The 15160-nt window shown below is 38.2% G+C and overlaps 1 pseudogene; it reads left to right on the top strand.

Annotated features, from left to right (window-relative positions):
* The first annotated feature begins 13131 nt into the window (after positions 1 to 13131).
* On the top strand, positions 13132 to 14454 carry LOC103595025 (annotated as a pseudogene).
* The last annotated feature ends 706 nt before the right edge of the window (positions 14455 to 15160 follow it).

Here is a 15160-nt window from a genome sequence, read left to right on the forward strand (position 1 = left end):
TGTTGTTGTAACAACTACAAAAAAAGTATAGTTGTTATATCTTCTTCCCCACCCCACCCCCCCCCCCCCCCCGGTTTTTTTTTTTTTTTTGAAGCTCTTTCAACGAGAAAATGGAGGGGACACATCTGGGTGGGAGGGGGAGGAGGGAGGGAGGTTTTGGTGATGGGACACAATAACTAACTACATTGTATATTGACAAAATAAAAATAAAAAAAAAAAGAAAAATATCACATGTCCTTACTCATAAGTGGAAGCTAAAAAGAAACAAACAAGAAAGATAGAAGGAGAAAGAGAAAGAAAGAAAAACAGAAAGAAAGGAAAAAAAGAAAGAAAAAGACAACAATCACAATAATATGTTGAACTTTCAGAAGGAGAGAACAGAAATGTGGTTACTAGAAGTAGAAAGGGAAGAGGGAGGAGTTTAATGAGAAATTAATGAAAAATTTGTTAATGGACACAAAGTATGTTTTGTAGTGATGAATAAGCTAATTATCCTGATTTGACCTCCTCATGTTGTGTACAAGTATTGGTAGTCAACATTTTACCCCACAAATATTTATAAAAAAATTATGTTTCAATAAAAATATGATAAAATAAAAAATGAAAACAAAGATCTGGGAGACAAAAGATGAAATTCATGGCATACTTTTGGAAACAACTTTTTATTAGTTATAGAGGCAGACATTTAGTCTCATGGGCTCCTTTCCAGAACAAAAAGCAAGCAGTTGGATGGTTTTCTCAGGTGATATCTCATTTGGCTCTGTCCTTGCCTTTGTTTGTCAAGATTCTATAGGTGGCATAGATTATGACCTAAAAGGAAGCTTATCATATTGGCCAATAATGCGCAAACAAAATGCACAGTTAGTATATTACATAATATAATTGTGATTCAAATTGTCCTTAATAGGCTGAGGTGATTAAGGTAAGGAATTAATGTAAAATTCTACATTTTTGGTTACACACACACACACACACACACACACACACACACACACACACACTCACACGGAAATGTGATGATGCACAATATAACCGTACTGGTTTTATATTTGGTTTTAATGTAAAGGACAGTTTTCTCACATTCAGAATATGTTTACAAATAAATGGCTTGTCTTTTGGATAACAAGTTCCTTTTCCTCAATTGTTTAAAAGAATAACTGATGACCATATATCATATACGTCATGAAAAGGATTTCTATGTAGAAATAGAGATTGTACAAGATGAACAATCAGTGCCTTTGGTACTCCATTTCCTTGAGTATGTTTCTGAAAATTGGTTTCTTCCTTCCTTATAATAATCTCTCCTAACAGTGATTTATATTCTTTGACTAAGTTTTTTCCCTAAGTTACTAGTTCTCCTGTTGAGAACTAGGCTGAGAATACAGAGAAGCTGGCCTTAAGTGCCAGGCCAGTGCTCTTTACACTACCACCACTGCTTCCCTCAGCAGTTACACAGGGACTTACCACTGGAACACTTATTTCCTTGCCCTTTTGTCACTCTTCCTATTTGTCTCCACATAGTCTATCTTTTAATGCATCCTCTATAGCAACTAGAATATTTCTGAGCACGAACTAGAAACATAATAAACATGTGCAGAAATAATTCTTGCATTTACCCATTTTATGTGAATTTTTTTTATCTCTGCATGTGTACTTTCTATGAACATAAAAAGTTATCAAGAATGGAACTCATCCTACCCTTTGCTCTCTATGCACTTCCATTTAAAAATATCTCAGTCTTTCTTTTTGTCCCAGGAAATGTAAGTAATGTAAGTAATAGGAAATTGCCTCCATAAGCCTTTACATTCATATATACATTTTTACATTAAGGACTTGCATAACCTGGCATTTGTTGAATTACTGATTTTCATATAGCAGTTCATAGACATTTGAATATCTTCCATTAAGAAAAGGTTGAATTGATCAGAATCTTTTGAATTGCATATGCAAATATCAAAGAACACCTATGTCTTGCTATTACCAGCTAAATGACATTAAATTGGTTTATCCCATACTTACATTATGCATTTTGCAGTGCAGCCATGTTATTTCAGAGATAGGATGCTCTTAAAGCAATGAGAAATTCAGAAGCATTGGTATGATGGCCACTATAAAATAGCAATAGGAAGAAATGCCTTACACTTTCATACATAACTATTAAAAAGTATTTGGCAGTTCACTTCAGTATAGGTTGAATACTATAGTAATCAATAATGTTTTGTTGTAAGAGACTCATACCCTCCTGTGATACTTGTGTGCAAGCATTTTTATACCTTAAGTGACCAACATTCCATCCCTCCATCCTAGATCCCCCATTAAAAAAAAAAAAAAAACCCTTCATTAATTTTTCAAGTTAGCCTTCTAACCCTTATCCATGTTCTAAACATCAAGATCTGAATCAGAAAGAACAACAGCTGAGGGTGTGGGGTGGGGGAACTGAATAGAATTTATTTGCCACTGTAGCTCTTTCTTTTACTCCTTCTGACCCTCTCTTTGATCTTTAATTCTCCTCACTGTGTTTACATCTCATTCAGCTTTCTTTACTAAACATCAAGATCTGAATCAGAAAGAACAACAGCTGAGGGTGTGGGGTGGGGGAACTGAATAGAATTTATTTGCCACTGTAGCTCTTTCTTTTACTCCTTCTGACCCTCTCTTTGATCTTTAATTCTCCTCACTGTGTTTACATCTCATTCAGCTTTCTTTATGATCTTTAATTCTCCTCACTGTGTTTACATCTCATTCAGCTTTCTTTTTATGTCTCTGAAGAGTATGCTTCCAAAAAAAAAAAAAAAAAAACACCCGAAACCAAAACCCAAAACAAAAACAGATTGGCACTGTCAGATTCCCATCAGAAATGCATAAACAAGAAGTATGGTATTAATAGCAATCATCACCTCAACAGGAAAATTTGAAATGATAATATTAATTTTCTTGCCCCTCTTTCCAATACTTACATCTAGATGTGGACAAAAACAACTCTTTAAGAAATGCATTTCAGATGACTGATTTTATAGCATCATCATGAGAGACAAACTCTAAGGACCCCTTGGTTCCAAACCTTTAAGTTCTATCTATTATAGTTATCAAAATCAATCAATATTCCTGTCAAAAGAGCAGGTAAAGCTGCTAACCCCACAGTATTCTGGGTCCCAGTCCAAATGAGGAGGAGGTGAAATTTCTTCAGCCCTCTCTTTCCAATGTTTCTTGCTTATAGCGTTCAATCCCTCTGAGGGTTTGCTTTCTCCTACTTGAGTCATTTCTAGATGAGCGACTCAGATTAACCTAATCTTGCAAATATGTTACAGAATGAGCATGGCTTCAAATGCTATGCCAACCAGGCGAGAATGGCATCTTTCAGTCACCTTGGCGAATAGAAGAAATGGCTTTATATTTTAATATAGTCCTTTCAAGGAAAGAACACCAAGATATGGCTCCTCCTTTTTGCCCAGTCATAGTACCAGTCATGTTTCTATGCAAATCCTCATAAAGTCCCCACAAGTTCCTTTCCTAAATCAAAGATGGAACAAATTATTATGCTGCTAAATTTGTTCGTTAACAAGTTGTAAATTTCATTTTGCGTTCGCCAAAATTTTTTAAAAATGTTTATATTTGACAACAATGTGACCGTCATTGTAGTGGGTTAGGAATTTTGATTCTCCTTTGATCTTAGAGTAGGATTTTTAGGTAATGAATGAATGAGTCAAAAGGTTATTGAATCAGTGACAAAAGTCCACAGATAAGGCTGGCAAAGCCATCTAAACAATTCTAATCACTACCCTTTAGGGATGGAATTGTGTATTTTGACTGTTTTAGGTTGCTGGTTTGATTCCAGCTTGAATGACTATTGACTATTTAACCTACTGATTGTTCTTGAGATATGTTAAGGAACCTGCTTGAATGCTGTTTAAATATGCTAAGGAAATTGCTGTAGGAAGTATGTGAAAAGGAAAATGTTTACTAAGGACAAGCTCCTTGTTGGTGAATTAACCTAGCTTTTTACAAATTACATTCTGGAATTTCACATTGTTAATTTACTGCTGTTACTAGTTTTACACTGCCTTTTTTAATGTCCTTTGATGATTGAATCAACTGATTTTTCTTGTGAAACTTCCTTGTCTTGTCAATAAAAAGAAAGACTGATTTTGGATTGGGGCTGATGCCCTGATAGGTGGCAGTCCCCCCAGGCCTCGTTGATTGTGTTTTGAGCGAATTCTTCCTTTCACTTTTCTCTGTCTCAGTTATACAGAGGAAAGTGTAACATATCATCAGCTAACACTATCTCTTTTATTTAATAGTGCTTCTCCTACTTCTCGGGTCACCTTTGGTCATTCCTCTTGTTACAGGTAACATCATGAGGCTATCTTGTTCCAATGCAAGCTGCTGAATAGTTCTGTACCCTACAGCTCTATAATCACAGGCTTGTGCTTGTGTAAGCAAGAAACCACAGGCCATTAGCTCCCAGTTAGGCAAGTCTACTTCTTTAAAAAGAAGAAGGATGCCCCTCAAGTAACCACCCTTCCTGCCTTTGTGAAGATTTTTATGCTGTGCTATAAACTGCATAGTTTAGCTTCTGTAAACCAGCTATGCTTGCTCTTGCAAAATATCCTGTGTGCCTTACAGGATATCACTAGTCGCCAGCTCAAGGTTAAACATAAGTAAAACCATTTTGCAAAAAGATCTATTTTGGTCCATTTCAAGGATAGTAGGGAGGGAGAAGCATGGTTGGAAAGTCCCTGCCAAGTGCTAGCCACAAAATTAGCTTATGTACACGAGGCTTGCTTGCATTGGCTGAACGCAAAACAGGCAATCTTCCCATCACACCCAACTAAGCATAAAAACCAAAAGTAAATCAGGCTCAGAGCCGCAGCTCTAATTGGCTGTTGCGGTCCCGGCTGCAGGAATAAATCTTTAAAACTCCTTCTGAGAGCTTGTTTCGAGGTTCTAGCAGGGGAGCGCAGCTACTCGTATACCCTTGACCGAAGAACGGTCCTCTCCTCTAGCGGGGACACAATAACTAACTACATTGTGTATTGACAAAATAAAAAAAAAATTTAAAAAAAAAAGTTGCTGTAATAGTAAATGGAACTTCCAATTCAACAATGTATTAACACTGAAAATGCATAACTACTGTATACAATTATATGTTTAAAATCATTCTAAACTACGTATATTTCTATAGGGACTCTGAACAAGTAACTTACACAAAGTTGGGAAAGGAGAGAAAGGGCTGTCAAGGATGTATGGTTTACCAGGTAACTGCTCTACTTAGCAGATTATTAAGGATGCTATTAGAAATACTTGTTTCTAAGGGTAACTGTTTGAGGTGATGGATATATTAATTTGCTCATCTATAATAACAATTTCACTGTGTATAAATATACCAAAACATCATGTTGTACTCATCATGTTGTACTCCTTAACTATATACGATTAAAACATAAAAAAAAAAAAGCTAAAAAAAAAAAAAACTCCTTCTGAGTGTGTCTCCTTTGAACCTTAGCTACAACACTCTCATTATGCATTATTTGAACAGAACACATTCCCAAAATGTTTCAGTAATTTTGTATCTCCAAAAGTGTTTGGGTCTTAATTTTTAGGGTCAGCATATCAATATTTCTCCAGAAAAAAATAAAGATTTTTAACAGAAACCTTGCTTCATATTAATATATAAAAGAGGTACATTTAGAGGGATAGTGTATACTGCAAAATAATAGATTCAGAAAAAGTTTCATTAAATAGAAAGTTTGGCTAGTTTATTATAATTAAGTTATACTCAGCTTTACCACAGTGAGGCAGTGTTATGTAATGATAAGGAGTACAGGTCTTCTATGAGTGAAATGTAAAAACATTTAAATACTGGCTTTATCTCTAACTAGGTGTAAGATAAACATGTTATGTACCTCTTTTAAGCCTCAGTCTACTTCTCTGTAAAATGGGAATAAAAATAACTGACTGAAAGACTTGCTGTTAAGGTTGAAATACTTAGCACAGGATCGTACACTCAATAAGTGCTCAATAAATGGCAGCTTAAGAAGTAAACAAAAGAGCAAGGCACTTGTATGTAAATAATGCAGACACAAAATACATACTCTTCTAACATAAGACAAAACCAATGAAAATAGGAACCTTCTTTTGCTACCACATGTACTCCACAGATAACTAAATCAATGGATCACTTGGATAAATGCAAAGAGTTCTTATCTTCTTTCCCTCTGAACTTTGTCCTCCATAGATTGACTGCTTTTAAGACAGTTTTCTGATTTGAATTACTGCTTAGTAAGCTGCCATTGCTTTTTAAAAATGTCTAAAGAAATTTCGGCCGTGGTTGTGTTATCCCACAAAGAGATAGGAAATGTTCCATAGCCATGCATTCTATCAAGTTCCAGAGAAAGAAATTGCTTCACCTGTTTTATACTCTCACCACTATTTTGGAAGGGGACTGGAGCTGAAGAAGACCTAGAGCAAGACAAGGCTGTGCTGTGAGTCACTCAGGATTCCTCAATAATCTCCTGGGATCTAGGATGCTAAGTAAGTGCCACAGCTAGCGTGGTAAAAAGCTTTGGAAATTCAGGTGAAAAAAAGTATGCCAGGACCTTCATGACACTTTAATTTTTTGGCAGGGTCAGAAAGGTATAAGTACACACATTTTCCTGTGTTTGCTACACTTGATCAAGGAACAAAAAGACTCAGTAGAAATAAGGGACTGCATAAAATTATGTGTGCTTTTGTTAGACTACCTAGAAGTGAGGTGAGAATAAGTGGCTGATTCATCTGATTCTGAAAGGGGTATGTGCTCTGGAATACAGAAAAAAAAAGAAACACTAAAAATGAATTTTTGTTCATGTTATAATGAAAATAAACTATACTTCTTAACTATGAGGAAAGTAGAAATATAAAATGAATCAACAGAATAGCATTGATTGTGTTCATACTATGGTAGATATAGTTGCAATATATTACAATGCCAATACAGAGGGTGGGCAATAAATATTTGATGAGTGAACAGAAACCTCAATAATTTGTATCATTTAATTTAGAGATGGAGTATAGAAAATCAGTTTAATAAATTTTTATTGAGAACTTCATATATTTAATCAGGTGAAAGATTGCATTGCAAGTCACAGGATCTGATCACCAAATATTCACAATCTATATTAATTAATCAAAGTATCATATTCCCAGTATATTGCTTTTTCTCCTTGTGAACCTGAAAGATTTTTTTTAAATGGAGCAAAATATTAAATTATTTGGTCTCAAAATCAAAAATATATACAAAATGGAAAATACCTTCTATTTCAAATTAAATTATAATTCTATAGTAGTTTATAAACATGACTCTAAAATATCAGGTTATTTCAGATGAATAATCTTTTTTCAAAGTAGTCAAGAAAGTTGTATAGACAAAAGAAATGGCTGGTGCATTTATTTATTTTTATAGCCAATCATCTTGGCATTAAATTATGAGGAAGATACTCTGCCTGGGATCGTATACTCCCTATAATTGATTAGTTGTATGCCATATATTAGGCTTCATCAGCAGAGTTTTAAAGTGTGATGCCACAAATTTATAGGCTACAACTTGGGATCCTGAGCCAATGATTAACATTTCCTCGCCCTGTAGCTATTGTATGATACACAGTAAAATATCATAAAAGACTATTGTTTAATAGTTTCAACATCCACTAGCCATTTTCTATGCCACCACTGAGTAATAAGTATAGCTAAACTGGAACCTTGGGCATTGATTGTACACCATTGAATCTTCAAATAAAACTTATGGTGTAACTGGTTAATAGTGTATTTGGTGACAAATTGTTTTGTTATAAGTTGTTCCTTTCATATTAGAACATATAATATCAACACAATAAAAGAATACCCAAATATATTCTCAGTGTTTCAAAAAAACAAGCCTGATATAAAGACAATTACTCTTTCTTAATGATATTTTGTGATTTGATGCTTTTGTTTATTACTATATTTATGACCTTATGACACTCAACAGCATCATGTGACCATCACTGTGCAGAGAGTACCTGGGGAAATTAACCCTGCCTTCATGAATTTTAGATTCTGATTGAAATGTTTAGATGCATATGGAGGTATGCACATAAACATAAAATTAGGTAGCATCATAATACAAAGAATAATTCTCGGAGGTTCAATTTATTATTACAGACCCCTAAGGGATGATAATGCAGTTTATGATGAAAAATCCCAAAGCTAAAGAGCTTACTAACTTATGTAGTTGCTTATATATTTGTGATTTGGCAGGGGACGGAATGTCTGTTGAGAGACTGACTAAACTAACCTGTAAATTTAATGCTAGATTCCCAGCATCTGACACTGTCTGGAACAGGGTATGTACTGAATAAAAGTTTGTTCAATGAATGCAATTTTTTATACCGAGTCAGTAATTTACCTCTGAAATTCCCTTCCTAGTACTGTCTAGATTTGCTTTTTGGACAAATATAAAACTTGCCTGGCCTATTTCATATGATGGAACTTGTCAGGCTGGATCACATACTCTTCTACCCCATTCTGTGCAGGTTCTGAGCCAGGTAGTCAAAAGAAAAACAGAGTAGTTGCCAGCAAAGTGGACAAGCTTTATTCTTCAGAGTGAGCTCTGCTGACCAGCAGTTCAGAGCCACTGCCTTCCATACCAAAGTACACAAAAAATGGCAAGCCAAAAGGGTATCCAGGCTCACATGCACACTAACTCTACTCTTATGTAACTTGTTTACAAAGGATGTGCTGAATCATATCCAGCCAGATATGAGGTGAAGGGGCCTAACCAAACCAACTCCACTTTCCTCACACTCCACCCCTTCAGGGTCTCTTGCCATATAATCTATGCATTTGGAATCTTCTGCAGTGTTCCCTTAGTGAAGATGGCTGACCCTTGCATCCACAAAATCTCTGCACTTATTGTATATTCAATACATCTTAAGGCTTGTCCCCATAGCTCTAACCTTTCAACTACTAGCCACAAAAACCCCACCCATACACATGTCTGATTAGTAGTCCTCATTGGGGAGATTTTCCATAGGAATCCTGCAGCCACACTGGTAGGAAAGTTGGTGCACATTCAGCAAGCAGACACATTGGCCTCATGAACATATGTATGTGTCCAGTTGATTCTGGTGCCTGCAGCCACAAGACTATGGAAAAAAAGACAAAAAGTTATTGGCACCAAGAGAGGGGGTTCTTTTCCTTCTGGCAGAACACATGGCAGCTTACCACCCTGGAAAAAACAGTTGCAGGAACAGGTGCTGCAGCTCTATGCAACAGAGGAGATGGCCTGCCCTTGCAGGGTCTTTCATTTAAGATCCTGACTGTCAGCCATAACGACTGTGTCCAACCCTTCAGGAGGTGGGGTTGGGTGGAAAGCCTTAGTCCCTTTTTCAAAAGACCATTGTACAGTTCAATCATTCCCGCTGCCTGGGGATGATACCGCACAGGTAACTTCCACTGAATGGACGACTGAGAAGCCCAGTTCTGTATTTCATGTCCAGTAAAGTGAGTTCCATTATCACTCTCTATGACCAGCAGCTGACCCATATATGGCTGTAAGGCTATTCAACACCTTAATAGTGTTTACCTGGTCTAGGGTCGTACAAACAGAAGACCAGTAGCCATATCAATGGCTGTGATGATATACCTATAGTTCTCTGATTCTGGCAGTGATCCCACAAGATCCACCTGCCACCATGTTAAGAACATCCTGTTCTTGGGTTTTCTGCCTATCTGCATGCAGCACTCGGCAAGCCATCAAGGGTACATCTGCCTATCAGGGGCATTCTTTCTCAGGTTTATGCAGCACCCAGAAAGCCATTGACCACACAGTCTTGCAGCCAGCATGCTGCATTCTTGGGTTTATGCAGCATCTGGTGGGCAATTGACCACATGGTCTTGCAGCCAGCATGCTCATTGTCCAATGTAGCCACCCAGCTACATCAGCTGCTGGGGCTCTCTCCAGCCACCTTACCTTAGCCAGTGTATCAGCTTCATCATTGTGAGGACTGGCTAAGGGGAAATGTCCTGCAACACAGAAAAGACATTTCTTTTCCATGTCCTAATTCCCGTAACTCTTGCCATATGGCTTGTTTCCACAGGGACTGGTGACCTTCCAGCCACCACTGGTACTTCCAAGTACATATCCAAAGTGTAAGATCCTTATATACAGCCCACTCACATTGTTCTAAATAACCTAGCAGTGTTAGAGCTGCCTTGATTAAATCTGCAAGAGAATCAGAGTTTACTAAGACATCATCTATGTAAGGAAACATTGTAACCATGCTGGGCCTAGTCCACATGACTAGGTCCCCAGCCACTAAACCATGACAGGGAGTTGGGCTATGCAGATAGCCTTGGGGCAACATGGCCTTCCTTCCCAGGGGAAGGTAAATTGATCTTAGCTATCAGCTGAGATTGGGATAGAGAAATAAGCATTTGCAAGGTCCAGTACATAACAATAAGTTCCTAGGTGAGTCATCAGCTGATCCATTAAGTCATGAACTGAAGGCACAGACATGTGCAAAGGAGGCACTACTTTGTTCAGTTCTTGATAATCCACAGTCATTCTCCAGATACCATCAGGTTTTTTCACTGGCCATACCTGGGTGTTAAATAGGATATGTGTGGGATGAATGATGCGAACCTTTTCTAACTCCAATATAGTGGCACCCATCTCTGCATGTCCTCCCAGCAAGCAATACTGTTTCACATTGACCACACGCCTTGTATTGGATAGCACCTGTAGATCATGCTTGACATATCCCCGCAACACAGGCTGCACTGTCCATATCCACAGCTGGAATTCTCCAACCATTGTTCACAGGTGTAACTCATAAAGTATGTCTATACCCAAGATGTGTTCAGCTACGGGGGATACATACAGAGTCTATATATGAAGGGGAAGTTGTCCAATGCTCAGCAGCAAAGACACAGCTTTGATTGTAATAGAATGTCCTCCATAGCCATCAACATTCACTGTGGCCCCAAGAAACTTATCTGTGTTGCCATATATCAGGCTAAAGTCTGCACCCGTGTCCACCAATGCTAACACATGCTGTATATGTATCCCTGTCCAATGTATTGCCATTTCAACATGAGGACTCCAGTCCTCATCTGCCTGCAAAAGACAAGCACCTCAGTCTTATTCCTAGCCAAAAGAGAACAGTCCCTCTGACTCTGCAAGTGTAGCCATAAAATCCTTCAAATATACTGGGCATACCTTGCCACCTGTTTGTGGACATTTAGTGTAATGCTGTTTGGGACACAATCATTGCCACAAGGCAAACAGGACTGCATTGGCTGCCAGTCAATTTTTTCTGTATCAACTCCTGCCATAAACAAGTCAAACCACATCTGCATGCAGCTGGTCTTGCTCAGTACCTTCGGAGTAAAATTCTGAGCATTTCTTGGGGATTTAGTCTTAGCCACCTTTTGGACCCCTTTTGTCTTTCTCATCCCCTCTTCTTCACCCAGCCTGGCCATCATGGTCGTTACTTCATGTGTAGGATGACCAATGTATGGGGCCAGTATAGCCACCAGAGACCCAAAGGACGTAAATGGAGCATTTTATAGCACTACGTCCCTTGTGCTGCTTTTAAAGCATTCATCATTTGGACCGCAGGTGTTCACATTAAACATAGTCTACCATATTCCCACTCCTGAATCACTTGGACTGGCTCAGCATATGTTTGCCCTTTACTCATGGTTTGGGGCAGTTCTCCAGCATTTGTCCACATGGTCCAGACAGCTGCATCCTCCCACTCCATCAAGGAGTGGTTATCCTGTCCCAGTGCATATCTACAGCTATTCTGTATCTGCTGCTACAGGGACAGATGCGTGGTGATGGAAGCCAACTTATCCATCTCCTCACCAGAGCACATCACACCATCCACCCCCACATCCCACAGGCACAAAAGCCAAGCAGCTAAGGGTTTGCCTTGTTTCTGAAAAAAACTGTTTTCCCAGGTCCACCAACTCAGCTTGAGTGTAGGGGACATAAGTAATGAATTGGGTCACTTGTGGATTGCCTACTGGTTGTCCACCTTGCCCTATGGGCTGTTCTTGCTTCAGTTTCTGATGCACAACAGTTGGTGCCAGGGCACCCCCAACTCACCATTGTGTTCGTCATCATCCCCAGTGTTGGAAGCAAGAGTGACCTGTTGCTGTACTTCAGCCTCCAGAACAGGTACCACGCTTCCAACAAGTCTGCTTTCTGCTGCAAATCTCAAAGTCACACTGCTTCATGGAGTGCCTAGTCCATGTTGACTTGTAGTACAGTGAGCAACAGCCAGACCCCAGTTAACAGGAAAGTGGCTGCTGGATACCACACACTCGAGGGTAGCCACATTTCCTCTCCCTCCCGGGAGGCTAGTGACTGCCTTACCTGCTCAGAATCCCGATGATGACCATGCCAATTGTCAGGCTGAATCACAGACTATTCTACCCCGTTCCATGCAGGTCCTGAGCCAGGTAGTCAAAAGAAAAATAGAGTAGTTGCCAACAAATTGGACATGCTTTATTCTTCAGAGCGAGCTCCACTGACCAGTGGTTCAGAACGACTGCCTTCCATACCAAAGTATACAAAAAAGGGCAGGAAGTCAAAAGAGTACCCAGACACACATGTGCACTAACACTACTCCCATGCAACTTGTTTACAAAAGATGTGCTGAATCATACCCAACAGGGTATGAGGCGAGGGGGCCTGATCAAACCAATTCCATTTTCATCACAGAACTTTAAACATTTAAAGTCAATTTTTAAAACCACAGAGTTCTAAAACTCTAAGAATTCCCTGATTTTCAAATTAAGGTATTCAGTCACCAGGATATGCACCAAGGCATAGAGAAAAACATTAGATAAATAGGTCCATTGTGTTCTGTAGGATCTAATACAAAAGTGGCTACATGAGAATATTTTTATATTAAAGTAAGCAACCCACTCTTTTCCTTCCTTCTAAGGCGGCGGGTCAGCTTTGCCTCTTCTTCAGCCTCATTGTACCTTTCCTCTTGTCTTCCCTTTTTCCTCAAATGCCTACCTACTTCCTTAGTGTGGCTGCACAGCCCTTGTGCTTTCTTCTTTCTTGGGTTCTGGGGCTAAGTAATGGCAGACTCCTACATGAATGAAGGGTATGGCATGATCGTGCTGGACATCGGCCTAACAAAATGCATACTGTCAAGTATAATGTCACTGAGTGGAAAGAAAGTTCTTCACATGGATCAAAACAAGTATAATGGAGGAAAAAGTGTATTTATCACACCACAGGAAGATTTACACTTATAACAAAAGATTTAAAATACCAGAACCCCTCCCAGCATCATTTGGGAGAGAAAGAGACTGTAATATTGACTTGATTCCTAAATTTCTTATGGTTAGTGGTCAACCAGCTAAGATGCTACTTTATACAGAAGTCACTCACTATCTGGATTTCAGAGCAACTGAGGGGAGCTTTGTCTATAAGGGAAGAAAAATTTGCAAGGTTTCTTTCACTGAAGCTGAAACCTTGGCATCTAGTTTAATGGGACTGTTGCTTCAGAAAATTACTAGTGTATATTAGCAACTTTGATGAAAAAATATTCTAGGACTTTTGAGAGTGTTGACTCTAAGAAGACCAAATGTGAAATGTGCCAAAGAAATTTGATTTGAGCCAAAATGTTATTGATTTTACTGGGTAAACTGTTGTACTTTACAGAACTAATGACTGCTTATATCAACTATGCTGTAAAAACATTAGAAGAATAAAACTTTACAGTGAGTCTTTGGCAAGATATGGCAAAAGTTCGTATCTTTTTTCACACCATGGCCTTAAAGAATGACAACAAGAATTGCTAGATGCTGTTTGTGGAGGAACCAACATGTTGAATAAATCAATTGAAGAAGTCATTGTGCAAAATGCAAAAGTAATTGGTGTGAAATCTGAAGGAAAGATTGCTCACTGTAAGCAGTTCATCTGTGACCCCAGCTACATAAAATATCAGGTAAAAAAAACGGTGAGCCAGGTGATCCGAGTTTTAGTATCCTCAGCCATCCCATCAAGAACATCAACAATACCAACTCCTATCAGATCATTATTAGAGAGAACCAAGTCAGCTGAAAGTCAGATATCTATATTTGCTTGATCTCTGCACACAATGTGGTGGCACAGGGGAATTACATTGTCATAGTATGCACAACTGTGAAAACCAAGGAAAGCAATAAAGAAATCTGGCCAGCTTTGGAGCACTTGGAACTAACTGAACAGAAATTGGTTATCTACAGTGACCTCCTCAAATGAAAAGGTTTGGGAAAAGAAATCCAGATCTTTATTTTTCACATATATGATGCCACAACTCATTTTTAGACTAATTGTGATGATATTAAAGACATCTATAAGAGAACAGCATCAGAGTTGGAATTGAGGAAATGTATGGCAAGAAAAATTACACCTATGGGGAAGATTAATAGCAGTACATGTTATTATCTAATTAGGAGAAATTTAAAATGTGGCTAATAATGCATATTGTATGAAATAAATATTATAAGACCTGCTTTTGTAATCAAATTGGAGAGATTGAAGAGCACTGTATCAGTAAATTTTCCTCCCCTTCATCTTTCTAATATCAAGTATTAACTTGTTTTCATGGAATGGCTATTCAGAATTGGCAGCTTACAGATTCTGTTAAATTCAATTCTATTTCCTATGAACTTTTAAAGTATACTCACATCTTTTAATCAGTGTGGCCTTTGAAATCATGAGCTTCTACTGCTTAGGGGCTGGATTTGTACAATTTGTGTGCTATCTGTCTTCTTGATATTAAGGAGATTCTAAGTTTAATATTCCATAATTTGGGACAGCATACCTAAGTTTTCTTTATAACTTCATATTTTGTGTTATGTTGAGTATTATGGCAGGGCCCAAATATCATAGCCAGAAGTTTGGTTTATGTGGCATGAAATTCTACACAAACTCCAGGCATAGGGAGTCATTTGGAGGAAGCTGATATGTGGTGTTTTAACCTAATAAAATTGAAGAGAGAAAAAAGGAAAGAAACCTATCATAAACTAGGTAGAAGCATCTTTTGTATTTCAGGTGTGGCACCTTTGATGGACCAAGTTGTAATGTACTATTGATATGACAGAGCCTCTACTTCAATGAAGTCTGTCTCAA

The sequence above is a fragment of the Galeopterus variegatus genome, unplaced genomic scaffold (genome assembly GCF_000696425.1).
Source record: "Galeopterus variegatus unplaced genomic scaffold, G_variegatus-3.0.2 Scaffold1663, whole genome shotgun sequence".
Taxonomy (NCBI): domain Eukaryota; kingdom Metazoa; phylum Chordata; class Mammalia; order Dermoptera; family Cynocephalidae; genus Galeopterus; species Galeopterus variegatus.